The following is a 17,721-nucleotide window of genomic DNA, read 5'->3' on the forward strand; positions in this document are numbered from 1 at the left end:
ACACAAGAGACAAAAACACTTTTTTGCACCATGCTTAAAACCTGGGCCCCCAAGTAGTGTGATTATATACAAACTTGCCTTATTGTCAGGTGACAAATGCCAACAATACTTCATTACCTAATTCATGGTGACAGTTGTAGCCCACCATGTTGTTAATTTGCCATTTTCATTCTCACTGGGTGAATAGAGTTATAGAAGTGTTTTCACCAGAGAGGACACACGAGAAGTTCCAAGTAGAAATGAATATGTCAAACCAAAAAACGAAGATAATGTTTCATATTTGCGGGAAGAATCATACCACCATCCATTACTCCAATTGGTGGGTTTGAGTCTCAATTGCATGAAGTTAAACTCTGTCCCACCTACTTTGTGTCACAAACAGTGGTACTGTGTGACTTCTGGCTGCCGTGTTGCATCATGGTGCTGCCAGTGTGAGTGCCAGGTAAGGTGGTTGTTACATCAAAAATGTAGATTTTTGTAGTATTTAATCTCACTAACATTTTTAAAGCAACTTTGGCATTCTCAGAGCTTCTACGTCACCTGTTGGGAGGGGTTCTTGTTGTTGAATGTGGCTTGGAGAGACAGATGCATTTACACTTCCATGTATAATGTGGCTAAAATGAGTCTTAGCCCTTCTATAGTGGTTTTGGGCACATTTCCACTTTCATGTACTAATCATGGTGCTGAAGATGCATGAAACAAAGTCTAATAGGGGTCTCAGAATAAAGTACTGTTCAGATGGAACAGTTAATTAATGCTGCTAGAGGAAGTCTGTAGTAATTATGATTGATTCGCACTGGATCGCAGAGATGGCAGTCTTCACGATGTATACACTACAGGTTGTCACACTAAACTTTCGTGTGTACTACATACATCTCATTTTATTAGAAACTGATTGTTTTGACTTTTAATATAACCCTACTTTTTAGGGCTTGTGGTAGCGCTTGACCATAACCTGACCATAACATGACCATAACATGTAGGCTGTGGCTGTGCTAGGAACTCAGTTACTTACCTAAAACCCATTGAAGCATCACTTTTCTGACAAGTCCTTTCAAACATTATCTATATTCTAATGTTCTGTGTTTTGAAATCAGACTCGATACTGAAGAAAAAAGTGCAAAACCTCTTTTCCTGCAGGATATAGTAGAATCTTTTACAGACATGTCAACCTGAGGTTATTTCTACAAGTCCAATCCCAACAGGCCTTGAAAAGACCAGGCTCATTTAGTGGTGCTCAGAAGTTCTGTAGTATCTAATTCATACTCCCAGCTTTCAGTATCACACACCATCTCTCACTCCTAGAGTCAATGTAGGAGAAAAGCAAATGGCTTCAGAAAGGACATGGCTGAAGATGCACCCGAGGTTATATTCTCTGTCTGTCTCTCTCTCTCTCTTTCTCTAAAACATAAACTTGCTTTCACTCCTGAACATTTTCACACACACACACATGCACACACAGACACAGACACACACATACACACAAACACGAACTTGCACACTGCGTACACCCTCACCCTGCTCTCTTGTCCTCATGTACTGCATTTGTTGTGGATAATAACAGCCTTTCAGCCTCCACTGCTGGGAGACACTCAGCCTGCTGAAGAGATTTGAGCACGCACACTCACACACATTTTATATATATATATATATATATATATATATATATATATATATATATATATATATATATATATATATATATATATATACACAGACAAGAGGCCTCTCTTGGAGACATTTTTGATCACCGCTCTGTCTGTCCTCTGCGTGCACTCTTCAGTATGTTGGTCATCATCACAGTGATTTGAGTACACATCATCTCCTTGTTCTTGCGTTGCACTTCGCTTCACTGGATCACAATACACACATCCAGATGTGTGTTATACTCTGTCTAGATGTATAGGCTTAGGGCAATGTTTTTATATGTTTAGGTTTTCTAATCTGACTCATAATATCTGCTATGAAAGACATCTGTCTGAAAATGTACTGAGGCTCCGTCCTACCCGAAAGAAAAAAATAATGGCTCTGGCACCAATACACATACACACACACACACAACTCTAATTTCCCATACAGTCACTCATGCATGCTACACCGTGTCAGGATTATGAAGCTTACATTAGCGGCTTGTTCAGAAAACATGCCGTGATTGATTGTTTCTTTCGTCTGTATTAGTTCGTCATCAGCACAAATCCTTCCTCCGTTCTCTCACACATCCCACAGAATGAATAAAGACAAAACAAGTGACTTTCATCCCTTCGTCTGTCTATATTTCTAGACAAAAAGCGAAAAGTAAGAATGATCATTATATGAGAGATTCATTAGACACTCTCTGTCTCTCGTTTTCTTGTCCCTCTTTCATTACATTTACTCTCATCCTGTAAAAACACAGTGTTCGATATCGCAACGACAGTGAAGAAGACGTGTTCATAGTGATGGCGCTTATTTAGAGAAGAACAGGTTATTGACTGCCATCATTCTAAGTAAGAGGCCGAGTTTTACTTGTCTCCTGTTCTGTTTGTTTCTTAGTAATGTCCTTTTCCCCAATGAGACAATCCTGGCCTTCTCTTTAGATTTTACAGCAAATTGCAACAGCCTCAGTCTATCTTTTCTTTATCAAAGTGATTAATATAAAGAATCTTTAAAACAGCATTTTCCATGTCTGGGGACCCTTCTGACTGCAAGTGTGTATAGAAATAATAATAATAATAATAATAATAATAATTTGTTCATCTTGAGTTTAACATCCTAAAATTCTTTCATACAGTCAGGTCCATAAGTATTTGGAAAGTGACACAGTTTTCATGATTTTGCCTCTGTAGACCCCCACAATGGATTTGAAATGAAGCAATCAAGATGTGATTGAAGTTTAGACTTTCAGATTAAATTCAGAAGAGTTTAACTAAATATATTGCATTAACCATTTAAGAATTACAGCCATTAATTTTTTTCACAGGCTCAAAAGTAATTGGACAATTGACTGATAAGCAGTTTCATGGCCAGGTGTGACCTGTTTTCTTGTTATTTCATGACAAATTAAGGAGCTAAATGGTCTGGAGTTGATTCCAAGTGTTGAATTTGCATTTGGTAGCTGTTCCTGAGAACTCCCAATATGCGGTCCAAAGAGGTGTTAAACATATTGAATTTTTTTAAATAGTTTTGTTAAATGCTTTGAATTAAAGCTTAAAGTCTACACTTCAATCACATCTTGATTGCTTCATTTCAAATCCATTGTGGTAGTGCACAAAGGCAAAATTATGAAAATTATGTCACTGTCCAAATACTAGACCTGATTGTATAGTCCAGACAAGAGTCCAGGCAAGAGATAGAGGGAATGGAATGCAACTAGCACCAGCTTTCTGCTTCAAATTTACAGGCAAATATCAAAGTAGGTTTTAAAGATTTTGTGTGGAAACACTTTCCATCTTTTTCACTTTGCCTGTTAAAAGCAGTACTCACTCCAGATCAGCTGGGATCGAGCCCTGGGCAGGCATCAAAGCTCATTAAAAAGTCTAATGAAAACGGCAGAATAAACACGGCATTAATTTGAAACAAGTGAGGGTGCACCACCCTACCGTACATAATAATACATGCCTCTGCCATCTCCATGAAATATGAAATGTATGATCACCAAGAATCCAAAATAACAGCTTACTTCATTTAGATTCAGCGTAAAATTTAATTCATTACTTTCCCGTAAAACGTCTCCTCCTTTTCTCCCCCCCGCAGCCATCTAATCGCTGATTCTGCCCGAAGGCTCAGCGCATTGTTGAATTTCTAATTTAGGTAAATTAATTAAATTACTTTTGCTTTCCTCTTTTCCTTTCCCTCGCCCCTGTTTTTTTTCATTAGCTGGCCAGTCAGGTGTTGCCTCAGTTATTTCCTCAGACAATTGAAGATCCATAGTGCATTGCAACAGGAAGCGCAGAGCGGCACGACTCATTTCTTGTGGATGTGAGTCTGTGTTTCATGATGAACCGGTTTCACCTGCTGGGAAAAATGGAGAGCTGAATGAGATTTGCTCAATCAGATTTGCTTCCTCCTCAGTTTACTTTGTTGTTTCCGGGTATTCTTCGTGTTTACAAGATGCTACTTTGAATGGCCCATTTTTGTGGTAGGCATTACTCTAGAAGTCAAAATTGTCGACATTTTTCATGGGGCAAACCATGGAAATTTGGTTAGTGGTGGGTGCTAAGTGTACTTGCAGATTAAATTTAGTCATATGGAGTCCTAGTAGGGAATCTGAGGGAAATGTTGATAATCCCTATAGTTTAGTATTGTTTCCAGTGTCCACTTGAACTTGAATACACCCTGCCAGTCCACTGCAGGGCACCAAAGGACACCAGCGCACCATCAACTAACTAGGCCTGAAGGACTGAGTCTATACTTCAGGAATACAACTTACCCAGAATACAACCACTTGAATAGAAAGTGTACTGTTTGTTCATAAAGTACTGTAAGATATCCAGGACAGAATCTCTGCTGGGTTTGAGTAGTAATAATACAAGGCAGAATGTGAAATTAGGAATTTTATCTGGGCTGAAAAGTATACTTGATGTGTTAATCAGTGAGTTTATGGTAAAATCCTGATCTGTTTTCCACTCTGTTTGGTTCTGGTTTATCTGTACAAATGTTTGTCAGAAGAAAAATACCATGTTCAGACAGCTTTGTATCAGCTGTGTGTTTTTAATATTACAGCCAGAAGCTTAAATGTCAAGAACAAAGGCACATTTGCCAGAATTGTTGAAACAGCTCTCAGCCTTATATGCAAAAGCAGCATGAATTGCTGTGTGAGGCTGCTGTAAAAAAAGGCCCCACTTAGCTCATAATTTGAGATCATTGCTTTTGGACAGGATTTTAAGGTGCCTATAATTAAGAAAAACATTTTCAGGTAAAGACACAGCCCCGATCCGGTTGTGTGAATCCATGTGTAGCTGTTAATATTAAAAGCAGATGAAGTCCAGATAAAAGCAAACAATTTTATAATTTCAAATCCTAGTCCAAGTTGGAGAAATTTTCCAATGTTCAGAGGAGTTATTGAACTCTTGATCATCACCAAATGACCAGTATGCTATAAATGTTTTGTGTAAAATGTATTTGTATTGTGTATGCAGTTGAACATTATTCTATTCTATTCTATTCTATTCTATATTATGCAGATCCATTCTAAGTACCCTTAATGGTGCAACTCAATGGAACAATGGATGACAAATCAGCAAGTCTAACTTTAATTAAAAATAAAGCAAGATAACAGAGGCCACACCTCCTTCAATGGGAGTGACAGGCACAGAGGCCACACCTCCTTCACTGGGACTGACAGGCACAGATGCCATACCCCTTTTCCTGGGACTGACGGGCACAAAGAAAATGCCTTCTTTACTGGGACTGACAGGCAAAATGCCACGCCCCCTATTCCTGGGACTGATGGACACAAAGGCCAAGCCTCTTTCATTTGGACTGACAGGCACAGGGGCCATGCCCCCTATTCCTGGGACTGATGGACACAAAGGCAACACCTCCTTTACTGGGAATGACAGGCACAGATGCCATGTCCCCTATTCCTGAGACTGGTGAGCACAAAGGCAACGCCTCCTTTGCGGGGACTGACAGGCACAGACGCCATACCCCCTCTTCCTAAGACTGATAGGCACAAAGGCCACACCTCCTTTACTGGGACAGAGGCATTAAAAAATGCTTCCTTCACTGGGATTGACAAGCCTAGATACAGCACCCCCTTTTTCCTAAAACTGATGAGCATGGACGCTACACCTTCTTCACTGAGACAAGCAAAACAGCCGTGCTACTTTTTCCTGCACACACAGGATAAAAAGAGCAATATACTGTCATCCACATAAATTCCTTTTTTACAGAAAATTCCACTTTCAAACTTTAGGACACAGGGCCTAGGGGGGGCTAAATGATACCAAATTGCATGATAGAAAATTTCTGTTCTTTTTTTTTTTGTAGATTACAGTAAGACATGGCTGTGTTCAGAAACTTAATTTGCAAGTCTGTGAAACACTTACAGAAGCACTGCTTGTAGTCTGAAGCAGATATTTCTGCCAACCATTTTGGCTAAGATAGACTTCTGCTGCTTATAATCCTAATAGCTTCGGCACAAAACTAAAGAGGACGACTAAAGAAGATATCACGCCACAAACATCTATTGGATGATTAACTACATTTGAGGAAAAAAGTCCATTTGCTATCTACTTCTTCCATTTTCAAACTTTTATCCGTTTAGTGACTTTAATGAGGCAAAATGTTTGTCAACCCCTAAAATCTTACCTCCAAACACACACTCCATTTTCTCTCCAGGTTATTAGACTTTATGAGGAATATGACTGAGCTGAGCTGATATTTAATGCATGTAGAGGCTTTCAGACAAGAGAGATTAATATGTATTTTTATTATAATTAGACACCAGGTCATAGGAAACCTCTTTATTACTGCAATTAATATCAGTGAGCCGGATTTGCATGGGCTAAGCGTATTATTAACCCTAGCAAGGCGTTCCAATAATCACATGTGCTGGGTGGCAGCCAGGAATAGATGGTAAACATGAAGGAGGGCTTAATAACGTTCTTAAAGAACTTTCTGTGGTGGAGTTGAGTGTTTGGTATAACGTGGTATGACTAAGTCACAATCCCCTCCAAGATTAGCCTTAGCAAAGTCATTGTTGCTAAGGTTTCTCCCAAATCTGTCTTCGCTTATGCCTTTGTGAACAGTTGAACCTTTACCTATGTTTCACCTTCCTACCCTTGTGACATTGATTAGAAGTCGATCCAGGACAAAGAGAAAGAAAGAGATGAGGAGAGCGTGGAGGTTAACCACAGTTGTTCTCAGATTGGCTGACCACCTTTATCCTTTTAAAGACACCGCAGTCTCCGGCGAGACAGCAAATGTAGCCGACGGCCATCGTCTCATATTCCTATTCATCGGCAGCCTGCATAAAGCACTGTGGTGATTCATATCTGTAATCTCCTCCTGAGAATGTTTTTTTCCTCCCTCTGCTCTGTGGCCATGAGACTTAAAGATGAATGGTTTTCATTTGAGCATTGGCAGGTCACATGTAGGCCACGGCAACAGCGTGCCGCTCTGAAATGCAAATGCAAAGGAGAACCTGCGGTTCTCTTCCAGTCAACACAAATCACGTCTATAGGGATCGTACAGGAGTGAGCGAGAGACATATGAAGAAAGAGGGAGGGAGAGAGAGTGAGAGAGGAAGATATTCTGTGTATGTGTTGCCTTGCCTCTGTGTGAGGTTTGTACAAGGTCACAAATTGTTGATATCTCTCTGCCAGTGTTACAAACCTCTGGTGACCTGGCAAACGAGTTCACGGCCATCAGAGTGCATTATGGGATTGCCATAATGAGTAGGACAGAGTCATGTAATGTGCTCTGTGTTTCAATGCTGCTTCAACATGGCCTCATTGACTTCTCCTCTCAACTTGGAAGTAGTCCCAGTGTCACGCAGAACTTAAATTAAATTTGATCATTCAATTACAAACTTGATTATATAACATGACCACAATAATTTATCTAACTGATTGTTAGCCAGTTTGTTACCAAACCTTTTAATTACACTATATAATTGTTTACCTCACATTAGCTAGCTTGCTAGCGAACTTGCCACTTGTTTTTAATTACACAGTATAATAGTTTACCTTACCTTAGCTAGCTTGCTAGCAAACCTGGCTCTCAGTTTAAAATACATAATATAATAGTTTAACTCACATATGGTAGCGTGCTGTCAAATTTGCCTCTTGGTTTTAATAACACAATATAATATTTTACCTCATGTTACTGACCTTGCTAGCAAACTTGGCTCATGGTTTTAATTACACAAAAATGTAATAGTTTACCTCATAATTAGATAGGTTTCTAAGAAAACATGGCTTCTGGTTTTAATTACACAATATAATACTGCCAAATAGCTATCTTGCTAGCAGACATGGCTATTTTAATTAGGCAAAATAATAATTTACTTTACATTTGACAGTTTTCTAGCAAAAATGGCTCATGGTCTAAAAGACACAATGTAATAGTTATAAAAATATATACATATATAATATATAAATAATAGTTGTAATAATGTTTTACCTATATAGATTAACAGTATAATAGTTTAATAGTTTATTATTTTAGTATAATAGTTTACCTCATGTTAGCTAGCTTGCTAGGTTCTTGGCTTTAATTGCACCAAATTTCATTACAAAAACCTACCGGAAGTTTTTTGGAGATGGGGAGAACATGCAAAGGTCCACACAGAGAGTAACCCGAGCTCAGGATAGAACTGAGGACCCTGGAGCTGTGAGATAGCAGATGACAAATTTGAATTATTAAGTATTTTATTTGCTGGTTTGAGAAAGGAATTGCATCAGATTGCAATGCCGTCTGGATAAGTTTAGCCCCTGAAGTCTGCACTGCTGTTGACTTGATCTCACAGACCGCCAAAGGGAATCATCTAGTGAACTTCATTTAATAAAGTCAACAAGGCATAATAATAATAATAATAATAATAATAATAATAATAATAATAATAGTAGTAGATTTTTGGTTTAATAATAATATTATTTTTTTTATCTGTGGCTCTAGACAGAGCTGTGGCCTCACTTCTGGAAGAACTGCAAGAAAGGGAAAAAGTAAAAGAATGTTTAAGAAAAAAGTAAAGAGCAAAGCCAAACCAGTGATTGGATCAAGGTTGTTTATGAAGAAAGATGGACAGAGAAGAGAACAGAGTGAGACCATAACCACATTGACCTCAGTCGGTGGCGGTAAAAACAGAGAAAACAGAAAATATGATGTTATAGTGAGGCCAGGTTTCTGAAATCAAATAAACGTGTGAAAATGAGAAAACATCATTTGTGACTCAAACTGCAAACCCACAGAAATCCACAACAACAAAACCAGGGAACGGTTGTCGGAAACTCGGCCTGGTAATGTGTGATAGTATCGCACACATCCAACACGGCTGCAGCGTCTCATGTCTCCAAAATGTCTGATATCTGATGACAACATAACTTATATTTCCTTCCTCAACACACGCTTATCTTCGCAGTGTATTTTCCGGACTATTTACCTCTTACGGAATGACACTCCAGAGCCCCCTACTGGTGGCTAGATATACTACATCGCTAGCTTATTCTGTATACCATTTAAAATACTTTCCCGTTTTATTTCTTAGGCTACCATGTTTAGATGGTGATCTAAGCTAACTAGTTTTCATTTTTACATTTGTGTCCTATATTAGAAGCAAAGTGGAAAGTGTAGCAACAACAATCCAAAACAATGACAAAATTAGACCCCCTGCATTTCACCATCCTCACTCGCATTGGTCACGACATACATTTAAGTCTCATTTGCATGAAGTTAACTCAGCTTAATTTTATGGCATCCCCTGACCCCGCCCACTTCACCAACTGCAACCGCTTCCTATTACTGTTAATCGTTGCTTGATCCATTGTACATTATAATAATAGAGTTTAAAGGATAGATTTCACTCATGCTTTTGCAAATATCTTGTGAATTCATTCAAATTACTGAGATATTTAATACTATTGCTTTGAGGTGTCCGATTTCCACACATGCTTAATGTATCAGACCTACATTAAGCAGATTCCACTTTTAAGTGCAAGAATGTCTGATATTTGGCCAACAAAATCAGTGTGGGGATATATAAAAAAATGAAATAAAAAATTCTTAATGGAAACATATTTTCAAGTGAAGTAAAATGTCTGATAGCTATTTTGTTTTAATGATGTCATTCACCTGGTAAAAGCTAAAGTTTGCAAATCTGTCATTTTATTTTCATTTGATACCTTTCTTTATGCACACGAAGTCAATGCAAGCTTAGATACTGTCATTACAGCTAACTAGTTATGTTTGACATTCAACAAACATATTTCCTACAGCTTACACTGTATAGTTCTACACCTTGGTGTCCACCTTCTCACTTCTTTGTCATACTTTTTCCACAGAGACATTAGCTTTCCTAGAAAAACCCGACCTTGCTGGCTGTCAAAAATCACGGCAGGGGTTCTGTGAGTGATTTAAAATGAAAGTCATCAATATTATAGTTCCTTCATTAGTTGGAATGACTGCTGAAACTCAGTGACCACTGATGGTTTTGCTATACGCTGCTTAAGAGAGGCCAGAAGAAGAGAGAGATGGAGGGAGAGAGCGATAGAGTATGAACGACAGCCGGAGAATGTTTGACACAGATAAATTCGGCTCATTCTGAACGACTGCAGGGCTGAAATGAAAGGGCCATTTTCTCTGCTAACGGTTGCCAGATCATGACTCAATGCCAGACTCATTCGGCAGCCTGGACACACATTGCACATTCTCATTGTGTCAAAGCTGGCAAGATACGCCACTTTGATTTTCCTGTCTGTTTACCAGATAGCAGATGAACGAACATGGTGTGTTTACATGTGTACTTATGAGTAAGAGATGAGATTAATCAGGACTGACTTATTCTCATTCTCATATGTCAGGATACCAGGATTAAAAAATGTGATGTCCTTGTTTAATTTTCAAGTCACAAATATTTATATCACACCTTCTAATGGCATTTGGAGCAGCGCACCATCGCCACTCCATTATCCATTATTTACCACTTAAGTTGGGTTTCCATGTTGGATGTATGGATGTGCTTGCCAGGTTTGGGTTGTTAATTTGGTATAGATTAAAGAACTGGTTTGAGTTACCAGTAAAGGGTTGCCAGATTGCAGGGACAACCATAGTCACCTGGGTTGGCTGTCCAGATTGGAGGTACGGTCATTCTTGCCTGTTATGGGTTTCCAGATTGAATATACAATTATTTTACCCAGTTTGGGTTTCTATTATTGGTGGTGCAGCCATTTTCACTGGGCATGGGTTTCCAGATTGGACGAATGATAAAATATAGTGCTAAAATATTTTAGATTTCCATAAATGAGTTACAACCCTGCTAATGCGATTTTGGTTGCCAGGTTGGTACGGTCATTTGGATTGGATTTCCAGAATGGAGGAACAGTATAGCTATTCTCACTCAGTTTGGGATTCTAGATAGAAGTCATGACCATTCTTGCGTGGTTGCGGTTACAGATTGGAAGAATGATTGTGCTGGCATGGTTTCCAGAATGTAGGTACAACCACGCTGCCATTTGTGTTGCCAGGCTGGAGGTATGGCAGTGTGCTTTCCCAATTTGGGTTACGAGATTGGCCTACTAACCTAGTTTCGGTTGCCAGATTGGAAGGACAGAAGTGCCAGACCCAGTTTGAGTTTGTAGTTTGGAGGCATGGCCATGCTCAATCAGTTCAGGTTTCCAGGCCAGAAGAATTACTATGGGTCACCAGATTGGAGGAATGGCCATGCTTACTCATTTTAGGTTCCCAGATTGGAGGAATAGCAATTTATGTTTCCAGATTGGTGATATGACCCTGCTCATGTTATTTTGCTTGACAGATTAGAAAAACAGTGATGCTTTATCATTACCATCCATGGGTCCATCACCCATATAACATCAGGTATGAGGTGGACCTATGGTGAATCTTGTCCATTGTCTAAGAGAAGAGAGAGGGGGGCTGACAGCACACTGGGGAAATGTTGTAATAATGGAATGACTGATGGTATTAAATGAATTAGTCTCTGTCTACTATTGGCAAGTTCTGAATATATTTTCATGTTACATTGTGTTAAATATGTTCCTTCCCCCACCCCCCCCAAACCCCCTCTGAGATCTGATTCTGGCTGCTATCCTTCAGACAGAATATTGAGTCAGTCCAGTTTCTCTACAACTCCCATGACTCATTGTACTTCCAAAAACAGCCACTATGTCACTGATGCTTGTGGTAGTCTACAACTCCCATGATTCAAAGGACGTATGGCATTTCTAACAGCAGGAAGCTATACATCACTTCAGCAATCAGCAATTCTATTTCACTTTGTTGACCTCTGCGACTAAATGATGCTGGGTTCAGGGCAGATAAAGAGAGAAAAATTATTCTTAGTGATTGGACTCTGGCCTCTGTGGGTCCCTGGCCACTTGACAATGCTGAAGACATTACTGGCTCGAAAACACACAGAAGATAAAAGATCTGCTGATCCCCCTAGTCATTTCTACTCTTTGCAAATTGACAAATAAAGGAGGTTTTCTTTTCAGTTGCCACTGCAGCATTCCAACATTTCATTTCACTGAAACTTTGGATTGTTTCCCTTACAGGATTAATGAGGAACCTTTCAGAACCCAAGAGCATTTCCAGGAACTTTGGGTAAATGTCCACCAGAGGAACAAAGGCCAATTTTAGTTCATGGAACTAAGAGTCCCAGCATATTTTTTTAGCTTTATTACTAACTTTGTGGAAGTTCCACAAGATTAGCACTATAAATGGATAAAAAATATGACATGTCAATCTTACTTAATAATAAATTGTAATTGTTGACAAACTGCTGTAGTATAATATGCAGAATAAAACACTTCAGGAAGTTGATTATTTTCCTGTAATAGCACAATGTCAAGCTTTATTCCTTACTTATAGTAGCCTTTTGTATAAATCATACATTGTTTTGCATGTCATGAAATTCAAGTATCCTTGCATGTAACTTTTCAAGGTATGGTTAGTGTAACATGTCTGGAGGAATACCAAAACCTTAATGAACCCCGATGCTATGGCTTAGTGCAGGGACGAGGACTATAGCAGCAATTTATGATGTTAAAGGTATTTAAGTGGTAAATCATTAAATCCCTTCTTTTCTGAGCTTTTACCAAATTTGCTTCATGGATGATGTCACTATTAGGAAGTGCCAGACCACACATTTATAGGGAAAAAAAACAAAACGTATGGTTCTTTTTTAATTAGAACTGAGATATAAGATAATTGGAGATAATCCAGAAACCTGTGTTAAGTCTGATGCGTCGTCATACAGTGAAACTACAGTTACCATCAGAATGGGGTCATAATGAGATTTTTTTATGTTTTATGTCTGAGCATTAGACCGCAGTTACAACACTGGACACCTAAGTTCAAATGAGAACACTACATCATCCCCAGCTTCATCTTCAACTGAGGAATAATTTGTATTATTTTGTTCCAAATGCAATATCTTGAAATAAAATTGTAAAGTATCAAATCACAATGTAAAAAATGTAATAACACTGGAAAACACCAGGTTTCACTATATGAGTGTTGAGGATGGGTGCTAGCATGGATTTGGGATTTATATTCAAGATTTATTTATATATTTATTTCGTTTTTGTCGTAGTTCTCAAAATGATTGAACAACATAGACTGTGCTCACCTTTTGTGACTTGCATACTCTAATCACCTCTGGAGACTCTGAACTGCTTCCTCTCATCCATAACACACCTGAGGCACGAATAAACCTGTGTGAGTGCCATTCAGTCAATTAAAACATTGCGGTGCTAAAACGAGCCACTGAGGGTGTGGACTTTTTGGCTTATAAACATTTACAGCCCTCAGCATGCTAACCATCCTCTTCTCAGCTAAAAAAAAAAGAGTTCCTGGAAGTGTAAAGCTGTTGTAATTATGTTTTACTTTTGCACTCTGTGGGGTGGCTAAACAGTGGGATTATGGGAACTTAGAGGGGGTTTTGTAGGAGCCAGAGAATGAGTGTGTTACGAGTTTCCCATGATAGTGGTTAAATTAGCTCTAAGCTATTAAATTTTTCCCTTCTGTAACCTTTTAGGTGTCAGATTGTGTATTCACATCCTTCCCAAGGAATCATTTAAGTTCAGCTACTTTATTTTACTGTAAGCAAGCTACTCTAGAAGATCCAGTAGTTTGCCTGTTGGTGCTTCTACAATAGTTTGCCCATTTGTTAGTGTTTTTACGGTTGGTGTGCTACTCTAGAAGTTATAGTAGTTTGCCTATTAATTAGTGTGTAGCTGATTGGTTAGGAGCTAGTATGATAATTAGTTAGCATGCAAATTATCTAGCATAAAAAATAATAAACTTTCATGAGCAATCACAGAGGAGTTAGAGTAATAAAACCTACTCTGAAGGTAGCAATGTGAATGTTAAATATTTAAAACCGTAAGTATTTTATTGTTCATGTTTATTTCCTGGGTACCCTAAAACTCCGTTATAATTAAATTTAACAAATTATGTGTGATAGTTTAATGTGATAGTTTTAAAAAATGTCAGTATTTTATTCCCCCTGTTTACCTTTTTTTCTGCCAGTTTAAAAATGAAATCATGAGGACATAATGCTGGTTGTCGAAGTCTTGCTTTAGGGATTCAAGCGGTAATGGCAATGGGTTTGGGAGTACATATCATATCACAGTGTATCTAGTATCTGTGTGCAAAGAATAATGTCTTTTTTTTTTACTCCTGAGTTCTATTTTGTTCCGGTAATGAGCTTGAAGCACAGTTAAACTATTGATCCATGACACATTTAAACTGATTCAGGGTCATGGTTCACTTCCTCTCACTGGAAGCTGTGTAGAGGTCAAATCAGATGCACAGGCTGGAGCGGGGGTTGAATTGCACACCAAGCCATGAATATAAACCCCTCAAGGGTGTTTTATTTGGCCTTAATTTGTTATATAGTTCCTTGGAAGCTTTCCATTTGGATGAAGGGAATTCTGCAGCAAGGTCACTGGCAAGCTGCAGCAGAATGGGGGATGAGTTTGTGTGTATTAGCTATAAGCCTTATGTGCTGCATTGTATAAAAAAAAAAAAAAATCACTTGCTAATGCATAAAATAAAATAATTTTAAAAATTGCAGTTTTTTGTAAAACCATGCGCTTGTGCTTTTTTGTAAAATAATGTGCTTGTATTTCCATTTAATCAGTATTAGTTCCATATTTAATACTCTTTATTATCTAGTTACTACACAGTAGTTACACTGTAATAAGGCTACTGTGGACAGATACATGCTACAGAATGTGAATAAGAAGTCTTATATTCCTAAATCCATCATTTTATTGACAGTTTAACATTTTAATCTGTACTGGTTTTATTGTTTTGACCGTGTAGACTAATTATGATACTCATTATATACAAAATGCAAAATGGAGACTCCATTTTGTCTTGAAATTGAATTTTAACTGAACCTTTTTTTCCTGGTGACAAAGTGACCAGATTCAAAACTTTCTGTTTTGAAGAGGGGAAAAAAAAAGAAGTATTTACCTACAAAACTTTTGGCTTCATACTCATAATGGAAATTTTTCATGTCTTCTGTAACTCGAGTCATTTGAGTCTGTTCAGTTAAATGACTCTATCTGATTCATTCAGATTTGTTCAGTTTGCCCAAATGTACAGCCTTATCATATAGTCATCTAAACCAGACAACAAACAGCTTGAGCAATGCAAAAAAGCTAATATTTATTATTTTACATTAAGTTTCTTTGTCTGTGTTTAGGAAAAGATTCATTTTCATCCCCAGTCTTATACAGACTACTACTGCATGCAAAGAAACACTGGAAACTCTGGCCCGAATGAGCCTGAACAGGAATCATCGATTTCACTGACTCAACCCATTCACTGAACAAGAGGAGTCATGACCAAAAATATTCACTGACTCAAATGTCACAGAGAGGGTTTGGCACATATAGTTACAACAATGGCTTTTACAATAAACAGATTAAACTGTATAGCAACTGAACAAAAAGTATGACTCATTTCGTTCACCTTAATTGATTCATTCAAAAAAAAAAGGTTCATTTTCCAATTGTTAAACATATCAACTGCCTTGTAGGGCAGATTTTTGATCTCTCACCTGCAATTTGCAACTATTTACATGACTCAATTTGCGTGAAAAGTTAGAGAATTAAGGCTGGGGACGGACTTATGTTTGTACATTTACATACACATTAATTAAATATGTCAGTATTCATTAATATTAATCAATGTCCCAGATATTCAATTTTTAATATAAATCCTTGATATTGTCAAGGTCAAGCTGATATTCTGTCCTCTAAGGAGACGCTGTTGTGTCTCTCTTGTGTTGTTTTGTGCCATGGTCAGTGACACTATTGTGTCTGCAATGTCTTTTCTATTACATATTGTTATTAGAAGTAGACACCTAGACCACAACACATTCCTGATGCTCACACACTTGGCAATAAAGGTGATTCTGATTCTGATAACACACACTCCTGGGAACCTCACACACTACCTTCTTTCGACTTTTCCCCCAGTGACATGCCTTTGAACATACAAAATGTAAAAGCTGAAAAATTTGCCCGGACTGGGACCAAGAAACTAAAACTAAAAAAAACTGAAAACACTAAATCTCATTTTTTACTTTTCACAGGACTCTATAGAGCAAAAGTTCCTGAGTGCGTCTTTGAGGACCAGTGCAAACTTGGACTTTTATTTGGACTCCAGCTCCCATTCCACCTAAGGCCAGGTAAACAGCGGCTGCAGAATGCTGATTACATGAGGTCTTAGAGGTGTTAGGAGATGGAGCAGAACAAAAATGTTGACCACATGGGGGCTTTCAACGTGCAGATGTGTGCAATACTGAATTGCGTAATTGCTTACAAGTGATAGATACTTCCAAAATAAGAGAAGAACTAGGGAGGGCCTCCATTATTTCCAGCATCTAAAGATAAATTATTTTTCTATTTTCTTATTTATCTGAATGATTAGAGGTGATTGTCCCAGTCTTGACCAATTTGCATCTAAAGATGTGATAAAAGATGTGTCTTTGTCTTGACTCAGACTTGATCGGTTAAAGTCAGGTACCGAGTATGAGTCAAGACTTGATTAGTTAAAGTTTTGTGCTGCGTCCCAATTCGCCTACTTATACTACTCACTAAAACTATAAACTACATTTTGTGAAGAAAAATACATACATACTTTTGAGTGTGTAGCAAAAGAGTATGCAAATACTGGAACATACTAACACATCATGTAATGTTGTTGCCTAGTTACATGCACTGTCACCGTAAACAAACTCATCGTTGCATTTCAGCTTTTTTTCATTCATTATTCCTTAAACAAGTTTGGTTTACTGTTTACGTTCTTACACTTAAATACTGAAGACGCACCGCCGTTACACTTGTCTGCCATGTTTGCAGGTTGAATTTGGTGAAGCAAACCATCACAAAACCCCTCCTCCCTCCCTCACGCAAGGAGTTGTGGGCAACATTAGCTGAAAACGTGTCCATGGGTCCACACTTCGAAAATCTACCAGGAATAGTAGACCATCCAGTTACCATTCAGGTACTCATTTAAACATACTATGATTTGGGACACACTAATTCAAATCTCGCATACTATTTAGGATGGATAGTTGGCGAATTGGGATGCAGAATTGGTCTTGACTAAGACTTGCTTATTTAAAGTCTTGGTCTTGATGCAGACTTGACTGGTTAAAGTCTTGGTCTTGATGCAGACTTGACTGGTTAAAGTCTTGGTCTTGATGCAGACTTGACTGGTTAAAGTCTTGGTCTTGATGCAGACTTGACTGGTTAAAGTCTTGGTCTTGATGCAGACTTGATTGGTTAAAGTCTTGGTCTTAATCACAAGACTCAGCATTAAAAAAGCAAAGAAAAAATATCTGTTTTGATTTCCAAAGGCCATAATAGCGGCCCTCTTACCAATTCCATTGTATAATAGAGCATTTAATGACATCCTCTCATCCTTAATACAAGTCTTGAGACCACATAATAATGGTATTGATCTGGATATGCACTCAGGTCTTGACTTGGTCTTGAGCCTCAGGGAGTCCAAATTCCTTCCTGAGACCAGCCAGGATCACTA

The 17,721-nt window shown here is 38.2% G+C and overlaps 1 long non-coding RNA gene across 1 annotated transcript in view; it reads left to right on the top strand.

Annotated features, from left to right (window-relative positions):
• Nucleotides 1-17,204, top strand: part of LOC117596306 (uncharacterized) — a 139,284-nt gene extending 122,080 nt beyond the window's left edge. Inside the window, exons 2-3 of the long non-coding RNA XR_004577466.2 lie at nucleotides 16,268-16,363; nucleotides 17,037-17,204. This is a non-coding gene — a long non-coding RNA (uncharacterized LOC117596306). The remainder of the gene's footprint in view (nucleotides 1-16,267; nucleotides 16,364-17,036) is intronic.
• The last annotated feature ends 517 nt before the right edge of the window (nucleotides 17,205-17,721 follow it).

Source organism: Pangasianodon hypophthalmus, chromosome 28 (genome assembly GCF_027358585.1).
Source record: "Pangasianodon hypophthalmus isolate fPanHyp1 chromosome 28, fPanHyp1.pri, whole genome shotgun sequence".
NCBI classification, from domain to species: domain Eukaryota; kingdom Metazoa; phylum Chordata; class Actinopteri; order Siluriformes; family Pangasiidae; genus Pangasianodon; species Pangasianodon hypophthalmus.